This window comes from Ambystoma mexicanum, chromosome 10, assembly GCF_040938575.1.
Source record: "Ambystoma mexicanum isolate Mex_15411 chromosome 10, UKY_AmexF1_1, whole genome shotgun sequence".
Taxonomy (NCBI): domain Eukaryota; kingdom Metazoa; phylum Chordata; class Amphibia; order Caudata; family Ambystomatidae; genus Ambystoma; species Ambystoma mexicanum.
Window position 1 is genome coordinate 814,226,642 of NC_090932.1, and position 15,506 is coordinate 814,242,147.

Below are 15,506 nucleotides of genomic sequence, written 5' to 3' on the forward strand. Positions count from 1 at the left end.
TTGACTAGTAAAGTCAATGGGGATTTTACATGCCCTGGGAGACAGTAGTCAGTCCCAGGGTATGGAGTCGATCTTTGGGGGTCACTATGACACCCCTGTGCTACTGCACTGAGGGTGCTGTGTAACACACATGTAAACAGATGATACCTATGAGGGTAAGAAAAACCCCATAGACCATAAGCACAAAAATAGCCTAAAACACACATCAGCAATCTGTTTAAGAGTGGGAGAAAGAGTCTCACTCTTAGTAGGAGAAAAAAAAGAATCCCTTCAAATCCAGCAAAGCTTCTGGGAGACTCTATAGGTAAATGAAATTAGCCTTTTTCAAGAGAATTCTCACTAACACTCGCTAAGGGACAGGAGGATCTAATCCACTCCTGGATGAGTCTCTTACCTCTAGTCGGTTAAAAACATCCTAGAGAGACAATCAGCATTTTGGTGGTGACATCCTGAACTATGCTCAAAGGTTTTCCTTTGTAAGCTATAAGACCTACAAACCCTTTCTGGTACATCTTCCCTATTTAAGGTATAAGGGAGCTGATCTAACAATCCCCTTGAAGTTGCAACAACTTCTGAACCCAAAATACGTTTCCTCAAGGGGTCCTTAAGATGGATTCCCTTAGATCTTGAAGGGCCACCATGGTTCCTCACCACATCTCTTTCAAGAGCAGATTGGGTCTCAGGTATCCTGGTTGGAGCGTCCGAGGTCAAGCCAAGTACAGGCTTCCTCTTCTTCTGAGATCTGGTTTTACCTGGTGGAGGAGTTTCTTTCCTAATACTAGGTTTTCCTTTGGAGTCTTCAGTAGAAGAGTCCACAGCATTTAAGTTTTTAGCCTTGGGCCTATTGTTTCTGGATTTCCACTAGCTTTGAAAATTACCAGTTCTCACAGGCCTAGAGAGGGGTCCAGTTGGTCTATCCACCTCTTCCTCTGAAGCAGGGGGAGTCAGAGACTTTAAAACTCTGGGAATAATGATGGAGCTTGGTTTGGGCTCCCATTTCCCTAACATATTAGCCTGGAATTTGCCTGGGTTAGAGGTCAACTTTCTAACACCAGGGCTTGTAGTGGAGTTCTCGGCAGAGGTTCCCACAGGCTTAGAGTGATCCCTTAAGGTGGCCTCTCTAGCCAATTTGGTTTGGTTCTGCTTCACCAGACTGGGAGGCCAGGGGGTACTGGATACCACTCCTAGAGTGTTTAGATCATTCCCCAACAGGACTCTCCCAGGCACCTCAGTCTGAACACTGACAGGAATCCTCACTGCCATGTTATTACACTGAATGAGGGCTGGTAGAATAGGAAGCAATTGGACAGGACCTACAGAAAATTTAATGGGACCTTTGGGTGCCTTAGCAACATCCTCAGGCTCAAAACAACTTTCATCCACTACTGTTCTGCTGGCCCCAGTGTCTCTCCTGGCAGGAGTATCCTGTCCATTGACAAGAACACTGTCCATGTAATATACTTTAGAATTTTCTGGAAGGGAGTCATACACAGCCCTATTCTGTTTGCTAACCAGACCCATGGACTCTAAGGATACAGTTGATTGAAGACCCACGGGTGCTTCAGCAAACAACTCATAGTGGGCACTAGCCATGTGTACTTCTTCCTCTGGGAAGAATACCAAGGAGACTGTGCTGATCCCTGCAGATTTACCCTTGCATCTGGGATCAACCTTTTGATGGTCAGTAGTCCCACAAACATAGCATTTTCCAAATGCTCTTGCAAATTGCTGGCTGCATTACCACTGTTTGTTGCCTTTATTATTTACTTATTGCCATTTATCTGTTTCTCCTCTGCTTCGCACTTTCCACCTCGCCCCCTTCCACGCACTTTTCCCCTGCCCCCTCTCCCATGCACTTGCGTATTCTCAATGTCACTGGGCCTAGTAAGATCTATGTTTTGTTCTCCTGTTCCCCTCCTTTGCCTTGTCGTGCTCTGAAACACTTGTGTACAAGCGCGATAGAAATAAAATATCAATCAATCAAACAATGGGGGTTTCTGCTGACCTACCTCTGGTTGGGCCCCAGAGGGTTCACTAGCCCTATTTGGTTTGCCAGGTGGCTTACCCCAACTATTTTGTTGTTTGTGGCCCTCTTTGGGATGGGAGGTATTAGAATTCTCTTGGTTCTCTTTTGGTGGCTGATTCCCCTCATCCTTCTTCTGAGTTGCCCCAGATTCCTTGTGAGTAGCCCTGTTGGCAAACCACAAGTCGGCAGCCTTGCCTAACGTCCTAGAATCCATTTCCTTAGAATCAGCCAAGTGCTGTCTGAGCTCAGGAGAGCAGGCATCATACATAGACTCCAACATAACAAGATTTCCCATTCCCTGATAAGTGTTAACTCTGTAACCCTTAATCCAACCATCTAAGTTGTTCAAACATTCACACACCCAGGTAGCTGAAGGGGTACCATCATGCTTTTTGATGGTCCTAAACCTCTTAAGGTACTGGGACGGGGTCTTCCCAAATCTAGCTATCAAAGCTAGTTTCACACATTCATAGTCCATCCTATCCACCTCGCCCAACTCCATTACCACATCAGATGCAACAGGGGGGAACCTAGAGAATAACATGGGAAGCAACTGATTCCCTTTGATTTCCTGGAGCCCATGATTGTATTCAAACATAGCTAACCAATCTAACAAATCCAACTTAGGTTCATACATACCCACAATCTCTTTAGGAATCCGAGGTCTCTTTGGACTGGAAGATCTAGAGGATCCGGGGAGAGGAGCATTTTCCACAGGCAAATTCTTCATCTCTAACTCATGATTGAGCTCCATTTCTCTGAGCCTTAATTCTTGGTGTGTCTGTTCAGATTGAGCCTTAATTCTTTTGAATTCAAGTTCAAGTCTCATCTTTTCTAGGGAGATAAATTCATGACTTAATGTGGGACCTGACAAAGATCCAGTAGACAAAGCCTGAGGCCTTTGAGCAGGCAGAGGGTCAGTGAGGGCTACATTGCCAGCCTCCTCTTCCCCATCTGCTTCAACAATAACATTATCAACATTATCACCCTCAATATTTGCTACAGTTGCTGGAGGAGTGGGCACTACAGCCCCACTCTCCAGTCTTTGTTTCTCCAACAATCTTTCAATCAACTCTGATTTCTTGCCTTTGGCAGGAAGACTTTTCTGTCTACACATATCCCTTAAATAATCAGCAGTATTTTTAAGGAGGGTCTCCTGGCTATAGCTTTTGACTTTTTAAAATTAACTTTTAGTGATTGTTAAGCCTTGTGGTTAATTGAACCAAGGTACTAGCAGCACTCTAAATTGTAAATCCAATACTTTTATCCTCACCACTGTACACCAGTGTTAGGCAGAATCCTATGCATTTCCCTTGGGGAGCACTAAAGAAGATTAGGACTACGAGTATATGCAATAAATCCCCTTTGGTGCCAGTCCGTACTATACAGATTTAGTTGGTAGCTGTGGCTGAGCAGTCAGACTTATCTCAAGAGGGAGATGAGCAGTATTCAGGGTTTACACAATAGGACCACAGTACTATGGAACAAGGAAACACTGACCAAAGCTTTGTGTCAAAAAGAATATATATTTATTTTACACACTCTTAAGTTCAACACACAAATCACTATCCTTAAAGCAAGTTAAAACAGTCAAGAAAAGTATACACAACTCCCTGTTTAAATTATAGACAAGTTTGAGCGAGGGTGAAAACTGAGCAAAACGGCACAGTGTAAACCAAGCAGAAATGGCACTCTAACAATTTCTCAAAAAGGGAGGGAAAGGACAAGATATACAGATTCAGACTCTAAAACACACGAGCAACACTTTCCAAGTGGATTGTGAACAAGTTAGGCAAGGCAGTACTTTTAGCATATGAAACACTTGTTGAAAACCGAGCAAAATGGCACTTAACAATATATAAAAAGGGAAGGAAAGGTGGTTATAAGAGTTTTAGGTGTGCCAACACATTTCTTGATGAAAAGCAATCTAGAGAATGCAGTTGTAACAGATTTAGCCTGAGTCAAAAGGCCTGTGCCAGAGTCAGTGGCACGAGGCAAAGTGCCCAGGATCAAACGGTTCTAGTAGCTGAAGTCAAGTCTTTGTTTAACGATTTGAAAAGGTGGTTGCAGAGGTAAAAGACAATGGGCCTCATTCCGAGTTGGGTGGTAAGGGAAAAATGATGCCGGTAAAGGAATACCGGCATCGTTTCCCTTTACGGCCCATTCTGACCCACCACACCGTTATTTACCCCATAGTAAAGTACGATGCCGTAAATAGCGGTTTAGTGGCACGCGCACGACACGCCATGCCGTAATTAGCGGCATGGCGTAAACCGGAGCTGATCCCAAGTAAAGCGGACATGGAAAAAACGGCCTCCACAAGACCGCAAAGTACCTTACCGCCATGGAGTAAATACCGGCATCGCTGAGAAGGTGTAAAGGACCCTGAGCAGTGTTTCCAAGAGGAACAGGTGCACTCAATCAGCACAGGTGGAGGCAATGGAGTCTGGCACAGCACAAAAGGAGCACACCCACACACCACACCCCCTCCCACACCAAAATGATACCTATTGTAGCAGCATTCCTGGAGCTGGCGGCCCTGCTTGCAAGGCAAGAACAACTACAACAGCAGCAACAACAACAACCACAGCCACCACCACAGAGGATACACAGGAGGAGAAGGAGGGTGAGACAGGGCCAGCATGCCCTACCGGTGCAGCCACCATTACCACGCCGGAAGCCCCCAATCCCCCGCATCAGAGCCACCCCCTTCAACCTCACACCAGAGCAGATCCACACCCTGTACCGGCTTGACTGGGACACCATTACCAGCATAGTGGACATGATACATGATGATATCGTGAGCCGCATAGAAATACGCACTGCCATCCCCCTCTACTGAAGGTAGTGTCTGTTCTCCACTTCCTTGCCACAGGCACCTACCAGCATATAGTGGGGCAAATGCATGGCATTTCTCAGCCCATATTTTCATGGATACTCAAAGAAGTGTTGGATGCCCTCCTCACCCACACAAGGGAATACATATCCCTACCCCAGACTCCCCAGGAGATCTACGACACCAAAGCTGCCTTCCATGCACTGGCAGGCATGCCAAATTGCATAGGTGCCCTCGACTGCACCCACGTTGAATTGGTGGTCCCGCATGCCATGGAGGTGCCGTATCGCAACCGCAAGCAATACCACTCCATCAATGTCCAGATGGTGTGTAATGCCAGTAAATCCATCACACATTGCAATGCCCGATACCCCGGATCAACTCATGACTCCTTGGTTCTGCGGAACTCAACACTACCACGCTACATGGAGCGACATGCCGGACGTCGTGCCTGGCTGCTTGGTGAGTCATCTGAATGGGCCATGGCGTTGCTTTGGGGCTGTGAGTAGTTCTGGGAAGGGGGGCGGGGTTCATACTCTACCTGGCCGGGAAGGGGGGATGCATGCTCATCCCAGTAATCATCTGTGGCCATGCATGACCAGTACAATTTTCCACCATGAGGGCACACACGATTACCTCATTTCCACTTCCATGCAGGTGATGCTGGCTACCCTCTGAAGCCGTGGCTCATGACCCCCGTCCGCAACCCACAGAACAGGCACGAGGAGGACTACAACAGATCCCATACCCGTACACGCGTGGTGATAGAGCAGACCTTCGGGCTCTTGAAGGCACGATTTCGTAGCCTCAGCCGTTCAGGTGGGGCACTCATCTACAGCCACGAGAAGGTGTCCAAGATCACCATGGCATGTGTCATGCTACACAACATGTGCATCCGTCGGAACGTGCCACTGCCCCCTGACGTGGAAATGCCACCACCAGATGACGATGAGGGGGAGGAGGTAGGAATGGCAGGACAGCAGCCGGGTCCCGATGCACAGGAGGGACGTTCTGTGCGTCAAGCATTGATTGGACAATATTTCTGACTCACAAGTCAGCTGAGGGTTTCAGGATGAGAGGACATTGGGCACGGGGTGTGGGGATACATGTACACCATGTACTGTGCGACATTAAAATACACAAGCAAAATGATCAATGTCCACTCTGTTTTAGTGAATGAACAACCAGTGTATTAAAAAGTTTAAGTTTGAACGTGTACAACAAAACCACCACCCTTACCCCCCTCCCCCTCCCCCCAACTCCCAATAACACCCCCTCACCCCTCTCCCCCTCCCCCCAACTCCCAATAACACACCCTCACCCCCCTCCCCCTCCCAAATGTGTGTGCCAGGATGTTCATTGGCCACTTCCGGAGCCAGGGGGATTCATGTTCTGGCGGCGGAGTGTCCGCATTGACCGGCGGACAGGGCTGGTCTGTGTGGATGAACTTTGTGATGGTGGGTACTCCCACTGGGGCTGTGGTCTTGGGTGTGCTGCCTCCAGGGCATCAGCAATCCGGCCCAGCACCTCACAGAGGCGGTTGGTGTTTGAAGTGATTACCTCACCCAGGGCCTGCAGGTCATTGTGGCATTGTGAATGTGATTGACGGTTGTCCCGTAGAAAGTCCTCCAGCAGGGCTGTGATGCACTGCCCGTGCACTCCATCCGTGGATGGTGTGGCAGATGTGGTAGCCAGCCGTGGTGTTGACCGTGCAGGGCTCTGTGGGCTTTCGGCAGGGGAGGAGGATACAGGACAGGCAGGTGGTGCTCCTTGGCCTGTAAGGATTGGGGTGTCACTCTCCCCAGAGTCGCTGAGTGCGACTTGTGTGTGAGATGGTGTTTCCGGCCTGTACGCTGTGTCACATGTCTCCCCCACGTCAGATAGGTGAACCGATGTAGGGCTCTCCGGCTCGTCGATGAGGCACATGGCAGCGTGCTCCCCTGCCACACTGGATTCCTCCGAGTGGACTCTGGGGTATGTGTCCGTTCCCAGTGCAGGCATGGGTAGGGGTGTCGGTGGGGGTTGTGCAGCCTCCATGGGGGTTGCTGGTGCAGATGGTGTTGCCTGTGGCCTCCTCCTTCCTACAGGCTTCCGCTGTCCCCTGCCTGTGCCCCTGGAGGTGGAGGGCTGGGTGGCTTCATGGCCCTCAGTTTCATGTCCGCTGCCTGTGGGGTGGAAGAGAGAGATGGCATTAGCTATGATTTGGGGGTCAGCATCGCTTCAAGGCTATGGTGTTGCAGCGTTTGGGTGACATTTGGGTGGTGAGTGGGACATTGATTTGGGCTAGGATGGTAAATGCATGCAGGTGTCTGGGTCAATCAAGCTGGCAGAGTACTGTGCTGACTCACAGTGACTGCCTCTTTGTGTGCTATGGGCAGTATGGGTTGTAGCCTTGCAAGTGGCATCAGCCTGGGTCTCACTTGTTACGGCATGATTGGGGGGGGCATATGTGACATGACTGCTTGCCCATCCCTTGGCGGTGGCTTAATTGGGAATGCATTTACTGTCTTCACTCATGACACTCACCTCCATCTGCGGATGACGGGGCACCGCACTCCATCTCGCCGACCCCCTCGATGGATTCAGGGCCCATCATGTCGGCACAAGTCTGCTCCCAGGGCATCATCTTGATTGGAGATGCTGGGCCTCCTCCTGTCTCCAGGGCATGGGTCCTGTTGGCCGATAGGATGGCCCGCACCCTGAGACGGAGGTCGTCCCACCTTTTGCGGCAGTCCCTTGTTGTGCGGGGGGTGTTGCCGACAGCGCTCACCCTCTGGGCAACCAGGTCCCATATTTGTTTTTTTCTTGCTATGGTAGCCTTGCGCATATCAGTGCTGAACACCACTTCTGCATTGGCATGCAGGGTGTCTACCAGGACCTGTAGCTCATCCTGTGTAAAGCGCTCCTTGCGGAGGCGTGCGGCTCCTTTTTTGAGTGCTTTCGGCATGATATAGGTGAATGCTGGAAAGTCTCAGGTTCAGAATCTTCCTCCGGGTTCTGTATCAAGGGGATGGCAATGGATTGTGTTTTTAAAGATGGCCGCCGCGCTCCTTCCCGTTCCTGTGCGATGATGTAATTTCCGTATCCGTTAATTAGCGGTGACCGTAATTTACGGTGTCCGTAAATTACGGTCACCGCTAATAACGGACAGCAGAGCTTCGGTGGCGGTGTTGTAACGACCGTCTCGCTTCATGCCGCTAAGGGGTTTTTACGGGCCCTTTAGCGGTATGCCGCTAGGGGATTTACTGGCATGGCGGAAAGCTCATGCCCGCGAAGTCGGAATGGCCTGTAAATTGCGGCGTTGTACCAGACCGGACTCGGTCTTTCCGCCATGCCGGTAAAAACCCATACTTACCGCAAACCTCGGAATGAGGCCCAATGTTAGATGATAGGGGTGGACAACCCAGGAGGTAAGTAAAGAATTTAAAACACCTTTAGCAATACCCAACGATACGGGAGGCCTGGCGGAACAATGTAGCTTTAAAGTGGAAGAGGCTCCTGCGGTGGCTGTGGTTCCTGGCAGTTCCTGCAGTTTGGGAGATCCAGCAGAGGAAGAGAGGCTATCGTCGTGGAGGAAGGTTCGAGTCACAGCACTGCCCAGGGATATAGCCAGCCGTGGTGCTGCCAAAATGAAATAAAAGGTACGCGGTTGTGGTGGACAGGTGCCTGGCTATCCGGTCTCCTAGTGCAGGGCACTGGCAATTCGACCAAGGCAGGTCCTGGAAGGCGATTGGCGAACTGGTCGGCCCCACCAGCTCAAGGGAAGAAGACTCTTGCAGGTGAAGAACTTCTCGAGTCGTTGGAGAAAAGTGGTGAGGATCTGCAGCAGGGCTTCACCGGTGATTCAGTCATTGCAGATGTCTTCAGCTTCTCTCCTCTTCGGGTTTCTTAGTTCCAGTGGCGACACCATGCTCTCCAGTCTTCAAAGACCTGCTTTTATGCATAAAGACCCCAATTCATACAGCTTAGCTGTCACTGACACAGTGGGGTGGCTATCCTGGCGGGATAACCCCCCAGCCTATCAGGGAAGAGTGCGACTTGGGTTGCCTAGGTAACCCTGTCCACGGTGCCTATGCCCCCTCCCATACATCCTGTCTACCCCAGACTCAGTGGAGCCAAAAGGAGGGCTTCTGTGTAGAAGCCCGTCAAAAGGACGAACAAAGGATCCCCGACCCGTGTTAGGGTTTCAGAGAAAGTTACGAGAAAGACATAATATCAAAGATCTGGCAATAAAAACCTACTGGAGTAAAGTTAACAATAAAATAAACCGGCTGTTTGCTAGAGGCTGTCAGTAAAAGTGGTAGCCTCGAACAATGGGAAAATACCATAGGGAAATATTTGCAGTCGAATATTTACGTTAGTAACCACTGCCACCAGCCAGAAACTTTGGAGAGAGGGACTGGACAGTACCCTCTCGAAAATGAACACTAGGGAACAACTGTTAACCCTTTCCAGTACTTCCATAGTAAGATGGGTTGTACTGGTTTTGTTCATAACTATTGACTAGTAAAGTCAATGGGGATTTTACATGCCCTGGGAGACAGTAGTCAGTCCCAGGGTATGGAGTATATCTTTGGGGGTCACTATGACTCCCCTGTGCTACTGCACTGAGGGTGCTGTGTAACACACATGTAAACAGATGATACCTATGAGGGTAAGAAAAACCCCATAGACCATAAGCACAAAAATAGCCTAAAACACACATCAGCAATCTGTCTAAGAGTGGGAGAAAGAGTCTCACTCTTAGCAGGAGTACAAAAAAGAATCCCTTCAAATCCAGCAAAGCTTCTGGGGGACTCTATAGGTAAGGGAAATTAGCCTTTTTAAAGAGAATTCACACTAACACTCGCTAAGGGACAGGAGGATCTAATCCACTCCTGGATGAGTCGCTTACCTCTAGTCGGTTAAAAAACATCCTAGAGAGACCATCAGCATTTTGGTGGTGACATCCTGAACTATGCTCAAAGGTTTTCCTTTGTAAGCTATAAGACCTACAAACCCATTCTGGTACATCTTTCCTATTTAAGGTATAAGGGAGCTGATCTAACAATCCCCTTGAAGTTGCAACAACTTCTGAACCCAAAATAGGTTTCCTCAAGGGGTCCTTAAGATGGATTCCCTTAGATCTTGAAGGGCCACCATGGTTCGTCACCACATCTCTTTCAAGAGCGATTGGGTCTCAGGTATCCTGGTTGGAGCGTCCGAGGTCAAGCCAAGTACAGGCTTCCTCTTCTTCTGAGATCTGGTTTTACCTGGTGGAGGAGTTTCTTTCCTAATACTAGGTTTTCGTTTGGAGTCTTCAGTAGAAGAGTCCACAGCATTTAAGTGTTTAGCCTTGGGCCTATTGTTTCTGGATTTCTACTAGCTTTGAAAATTACCAGTTCTCACAGGCCTAGAGAGGGGTCCAGTTGGTATATCCACCTCTTCCTCTGAAGCAGGGGGAGTCTGAGACTTTAAAACTCTGGGAATAATGATGGAGCTTGGTTTGGGCTCCCATTTCCCTAACATACTAGCCTGGAATTTGCCTGGGTTAGAGGTCAAATTTCTAACACCAGGGCTTGTAGTGGAGTTCTCGGTAGAGGTTCCCACAGGCTTAGAGTGGTCCCTTAAGGTGGCCTCTCTAGCCAATTTGGTTTGGTTCTGCTTCACCAGACTGGGAGGCCTGGGGGTACTGGATACTACTCCTAGAGTGTTTAGATCATTCCCCAACAGGACTCTCCCAGGCACCTCATTCTGAACACTGACAGGAATCCTCACTGTCATGTTATTACACTGAATGAGGGCTGGTAGAATAGGAAGCAACTGGACAGGACCTACAGAAAATTGAATGGGACCTTTGGGTGCCTTAGCAACATCCTCAGGCTCAAAACAACTTTCATCCACTACTGTTCTGCTGGCCCCAGTGTCTCTCCTGGCAGGAGTATCCTGTCCATTGACAAGAACACTGTCCATGTAATATACTTTAGAGTTTTCTGGAAGGGAGCATACACACCCCTATTCTGTTTGCTAACCAGACCCATGGACTCTAAGGATACAGTTGATTGAAGACCCACGGGTGCTTCAGCAAACAACTCATAGTGGGCACTAGCCATGTGTACTTCTTCCTCTGGGGAGAATACCAAGGAGACTGTGCTGATCCCTGCAGATTTACCCTTGCATCTGGTATCAACCTTTACATGGTCAATAGTCCCACAAACATAGCATTTTCCAAATGCTCTTGCAAATTGCTGGCTGCATTACCACTGTCTGTTGCCTTTATTATTTATTTATTGTCATTTATCTGTTTCTCCTTTGCTTCGCACTTTCCACCTCTCCCCCTTCCATGCACTTTTCCCCTGCCCCCTCTCCCATGCACTTGCGCATTCTCAATGTCACTGGGCCTAGTAAGATCTCTGTTTTGTTCTCCTGTTCCCCTCCTTTGCCTTGTCGTGCTCTGAAACACTTGTGTACAAGCGCGATAGAAATAAAATAACAATCAATCAATCAATGGGGGTTTCTGCTGACCTGCCTCTGGTTGGGCCCCAGAGGGTTCACTAGCCCTATCTGGTTTCCCAGGTGGCTTACCCCAACTATTTTGTTGTTTGTGGCCCTCTTTGGGATGGGAGGTATTAGAATTCTCTTGGTTCTCTTTTGGTGGCTGATTCCCCTCATCCTTCTTCTGAGTTGCCCCAGATTCCTTGTGAGTAGCCCTGTTGGCAAACCACAAGTCGGCAGCCTTGCCTAACGTCCTAGGATCCATTTCCTTAGAATCAGCCAAGTGCTGTCTGAGCTCAGGAGAGCAGGCATCATACATAGACTCCAACATAACAAGATTTCCCATTCCCTGATAAGTGTTAACTCTGTAACCCTTAATCCAACCATCTAAGTTGTTCAAACATTCACACACCCAGGTAGCCGAAGGGGTACCATCATGCTTTTTGATGGTCCTAAACCTCTTAAGGTACTGGGACGGGGTCTTCCCAAATCTAGCTATCAAAGCTAGTTCACACATTCATAGTCCATCCTAGCCACCTCGCCCAAAGATGCAACAGGGGGGAGCCTAGAGAATAACATGGGAAGCAACTGATTCCCTGTGATTTCCTGGAGCCCATGATTGTATTCAAACATAGCTAACCAATCTAACAAATCCAACTTAGGTTCATACATACCCACAATCTCTTTAGGAATCTGACGTCTCTTTGGACTGGAAGATCTAGAGGATACGGGGAGAGGAGCATTTTCCACAGACAATTTCTTCATCTCTAACTCATGATTGAGCTTCATTTCTCTGAGCCTTAATTCTTGGTGTATCTGTTCAGATTGGGCCTTAATTCTTTTGAATTCAAGTTCAAGTCTCATCTTTTCTAGGGAGATAAATTCATGACTTAATGTGGGACCTGACAAAGATCCAGTAGACAAGGCTTGAGGCCTTTGAGCAGGCAGAGGGTCAGTGAGGGCTACATTGCCAGCCTCCTCTTCCTCATCTGCTCCAACAATAACATTATCAACATTATCACCCTCAATATTTGCTACAGTTGCTGGAGGAGTGGGCACTACAGCCCCACTCTCCAGTCTTTGTTTCTCCAACAATCTTTCAATCAACTCTGATTTCTTGCCTTTGGCAGGAAGACTTTTCTGTCTACACATATCCCTTAAATAATCGGCAGTATTTTTAAGGAGGGTCTCCTGGCTATAGCTTTTGACTTTTTAAAATTAACTTTTAGTGATTGTTAAGCCTTGTGGTTAATTGAACCAAGGTACTAGCAGCACTCTAAATTGTAAATCCAATACTTTTATCCTCACCACTGTACACCAGTGTTAGGCAGAATCCTATGCATTTCCCTTGGGGAGCACTAAAGAAGATTAGGACTACGAGTATATGCAATAAATCCCCTTTGGTGCCAGTCCGTACCATACAGATTTAGTTGGTAGTTGTGGCTGAGCAGTCAGACTTATCTCAAGAGGGAGATGAGCAGTATTCAGGGTTTACACAATAGGACCACAGTACTATGGAACAAGGAAACACTGACCAAAGCTTTGTGTCAAAAAGAAAATATATTTATTTTACACACTCTTAAGTTCAACACACAAATCACTATCCTTAAAGCAAGTTAAAACAGTCAAGAAAAGTATACACAACTCCCTGTTTAAATTATAGACAAGTTTGAGCGAGGGTGAAAACTGAGCAAAACGGCACAGTGTAAACCAAGCAGAAATGGCACTCTAACAATTTCTCAAAAAGGGAGGGAAAGGACAAGATATACAGATTCAGACTCTAAAACACATGAGCAACACTTCCCAAGTGGATTGTGAACAAGTTAGGCAAGGCAGTACTTTTAGCATATGAAACACTTGGTGAAAACCGAGCAAAATGGCACTTAACAATATATAAAAAGGGAAGGAAAGGTGGTTATAAGAGTTTTAGGTGTGCCAACACATTTCTTGATGAAAAGCAATCTAGAGAAGGCAGTTGTAACAGATTTAGCCAGAGTCAATAGGCCTGTGCCAGAGTCAGTGGTACGAGGCAAAGTGCCCAGGATCAAACGGTTCTAGTAGCTGCAGTCAAGTCTTTGTTTAATTATTTGAAAAGGTGGTTTCAGAAGGTAAAAGATAATGTTAGATGATAGGGGTGGCCAACCCAAGAGGTAAGTAAAGGATTTAAAACACCTTTAGCAATACCCAACGAAACGGGAGGCCTGGGGAAACAATGTACCTTTAAAGTGGAAGAGGCTCCTGTGGTGGCGGTGGTTCCTGGCATTTCCAGCTGTTCAGGAGATCCAGCAGAGGAAGAGAGGCTCTCATCGTGGAGGAAGGTTTGAGTCACTGCACTGCCCAGGGGTGAAGCCAGCCGCGGTGCTGCCAAAATGAAATAAAAGGTACGCTCCTTTAAATCGCGGTCATGGTGGACGGGTGCCTGGCTATCCGTTCTCCTAGTGCGGGGCACTGGCGATTCGACCAAGGCAGGTCCTGGAATGTGATTGGCGAACTGGTTGGCCCCACTAGCTCAAGGGAAGAAGACTCTTGCAGGTGAAGATCTTCTCGAGCAGTTGAAGAAAAGTGGTGAGGATCTGCAGCAGGGCTTCACCGGTGGTTCAGTCATTGCAGATGTCTTCAGCTTCTCTCCTCTTCGGGTTTCTTAGTTCCAGTGGCAATGTCTTGCTCTCCAATCCTCAGAGCCCTGATTTTATGCGGAAAGACCCCCATTCATACAGCCTAGCTGTCACTCACACAGTGGGGTGGCTCTTCTGGTGGGATAACCCCCCAGCCTATCAGGGCAGAGTGTGACTTGGGTTGCCTAGGTATCCCTGTCCAGGGTGCCTGTTCCCCCTCCCACACGTCCTGTCTACTCCAGACTCAGTGGCTCCGAAAGGAGGCCTTCTGTGTAGCAGCCCCCCAAAATGACGAACAAAGGATCCCCGACCCGGGTTAGGATTTCAGAGTAAGACATGAGAAAGAAATATTATCAAAAATCTGGCAATAAAAACCTACCGGGGTAAAGGTAATAATAAAATAAACCAGCGGTTTGTTAGAGGCTGTCAGTAAAAGTGATAGCCTCAAACAATGGGAAAATACCATTGGGAAATATTTGCGGTCGAATATTTATGGTAGTAACCACTGCCACCAACCAGAAACTTTGGAGAGAGGGACTGGACAGTACCCTCTCGAAAATGAACACTAGAGAAAAACTATTAAACCTTCCCAGTACTTCCATAGTAAGATGGGTGCTACTGGGTTTGTTCATAACTATTGACTAGTAAAGTCAATGGGGACTTTACATGCCCTGGGAGACAGTAGTCAGTCCCAGGGTATGAGTCTATGTTGTAGGGTCACTATGACACCCCTGTGTTACTGCACTGAGGGTGCTGTGTAACACACATGTAAAAAGATGATACCTATGAGAGTGAGAAAAACCCCATAGACCATAAGCACCAAAATAGCCTAAAACACACATCAGCAATCTGTCTAAGAGTGGGAGAAAGAGTCTCACTCTTAGCAGGAGTACAAAAAAAATAAACCCTTCAAATCCAGCAAAGCTGCTGGGGGACTCTATAGGTAAGGGAAATTAGCCTTTTAAGAGAATTCTCCCTAACATGCCCCCAGCTTTTTTCTTCGATAAACGACTGACCCGTAGGGAGTGTGAGGTAGAGGAGCAAAGGATTCGAGAGGTGAGGTATTGGCAGAGGGATAGTTGAAGGTATTTTGGACCCAGGCCCCAGAAATCCTTGTGCACAATGCAGAGGGTCTAAAATGTAATCCTTGCATCCACTGGTAGCCAATGAATGGATTTCAGAGCTGGAGGGATAGGATCCCAGGGCTTGAGGCCAAGGACAAGTCTCGCAGTCCTGTACAGGATTAGTGGTAGAGGGCGGAGAGTGGAGGCAGGTAGAATTTAGAAAGAGGCTGTCACAGTAGTCCAACCTTGAGACAACCAGAGCTTGAAAGACAGTGAGCTTGTAGGTGAACGAGAGAAAAGGCAGAGTACCCCTCAGGAGGTGAAGCAAGTAGTTAAAATCTCAAGAGAAGTCAGAAATGTGTGCAGAGAAGGAATGTGTGGAGTCAATAGTGACTCCGAAGGTTGTTGGCCTTGCAGGTGGGGGTAGGAGGAGGGCCAAGGGAGGCCGGACAGGGAGTGAGTTGAAAGGATGGTGAAGGTGTACCGATGAG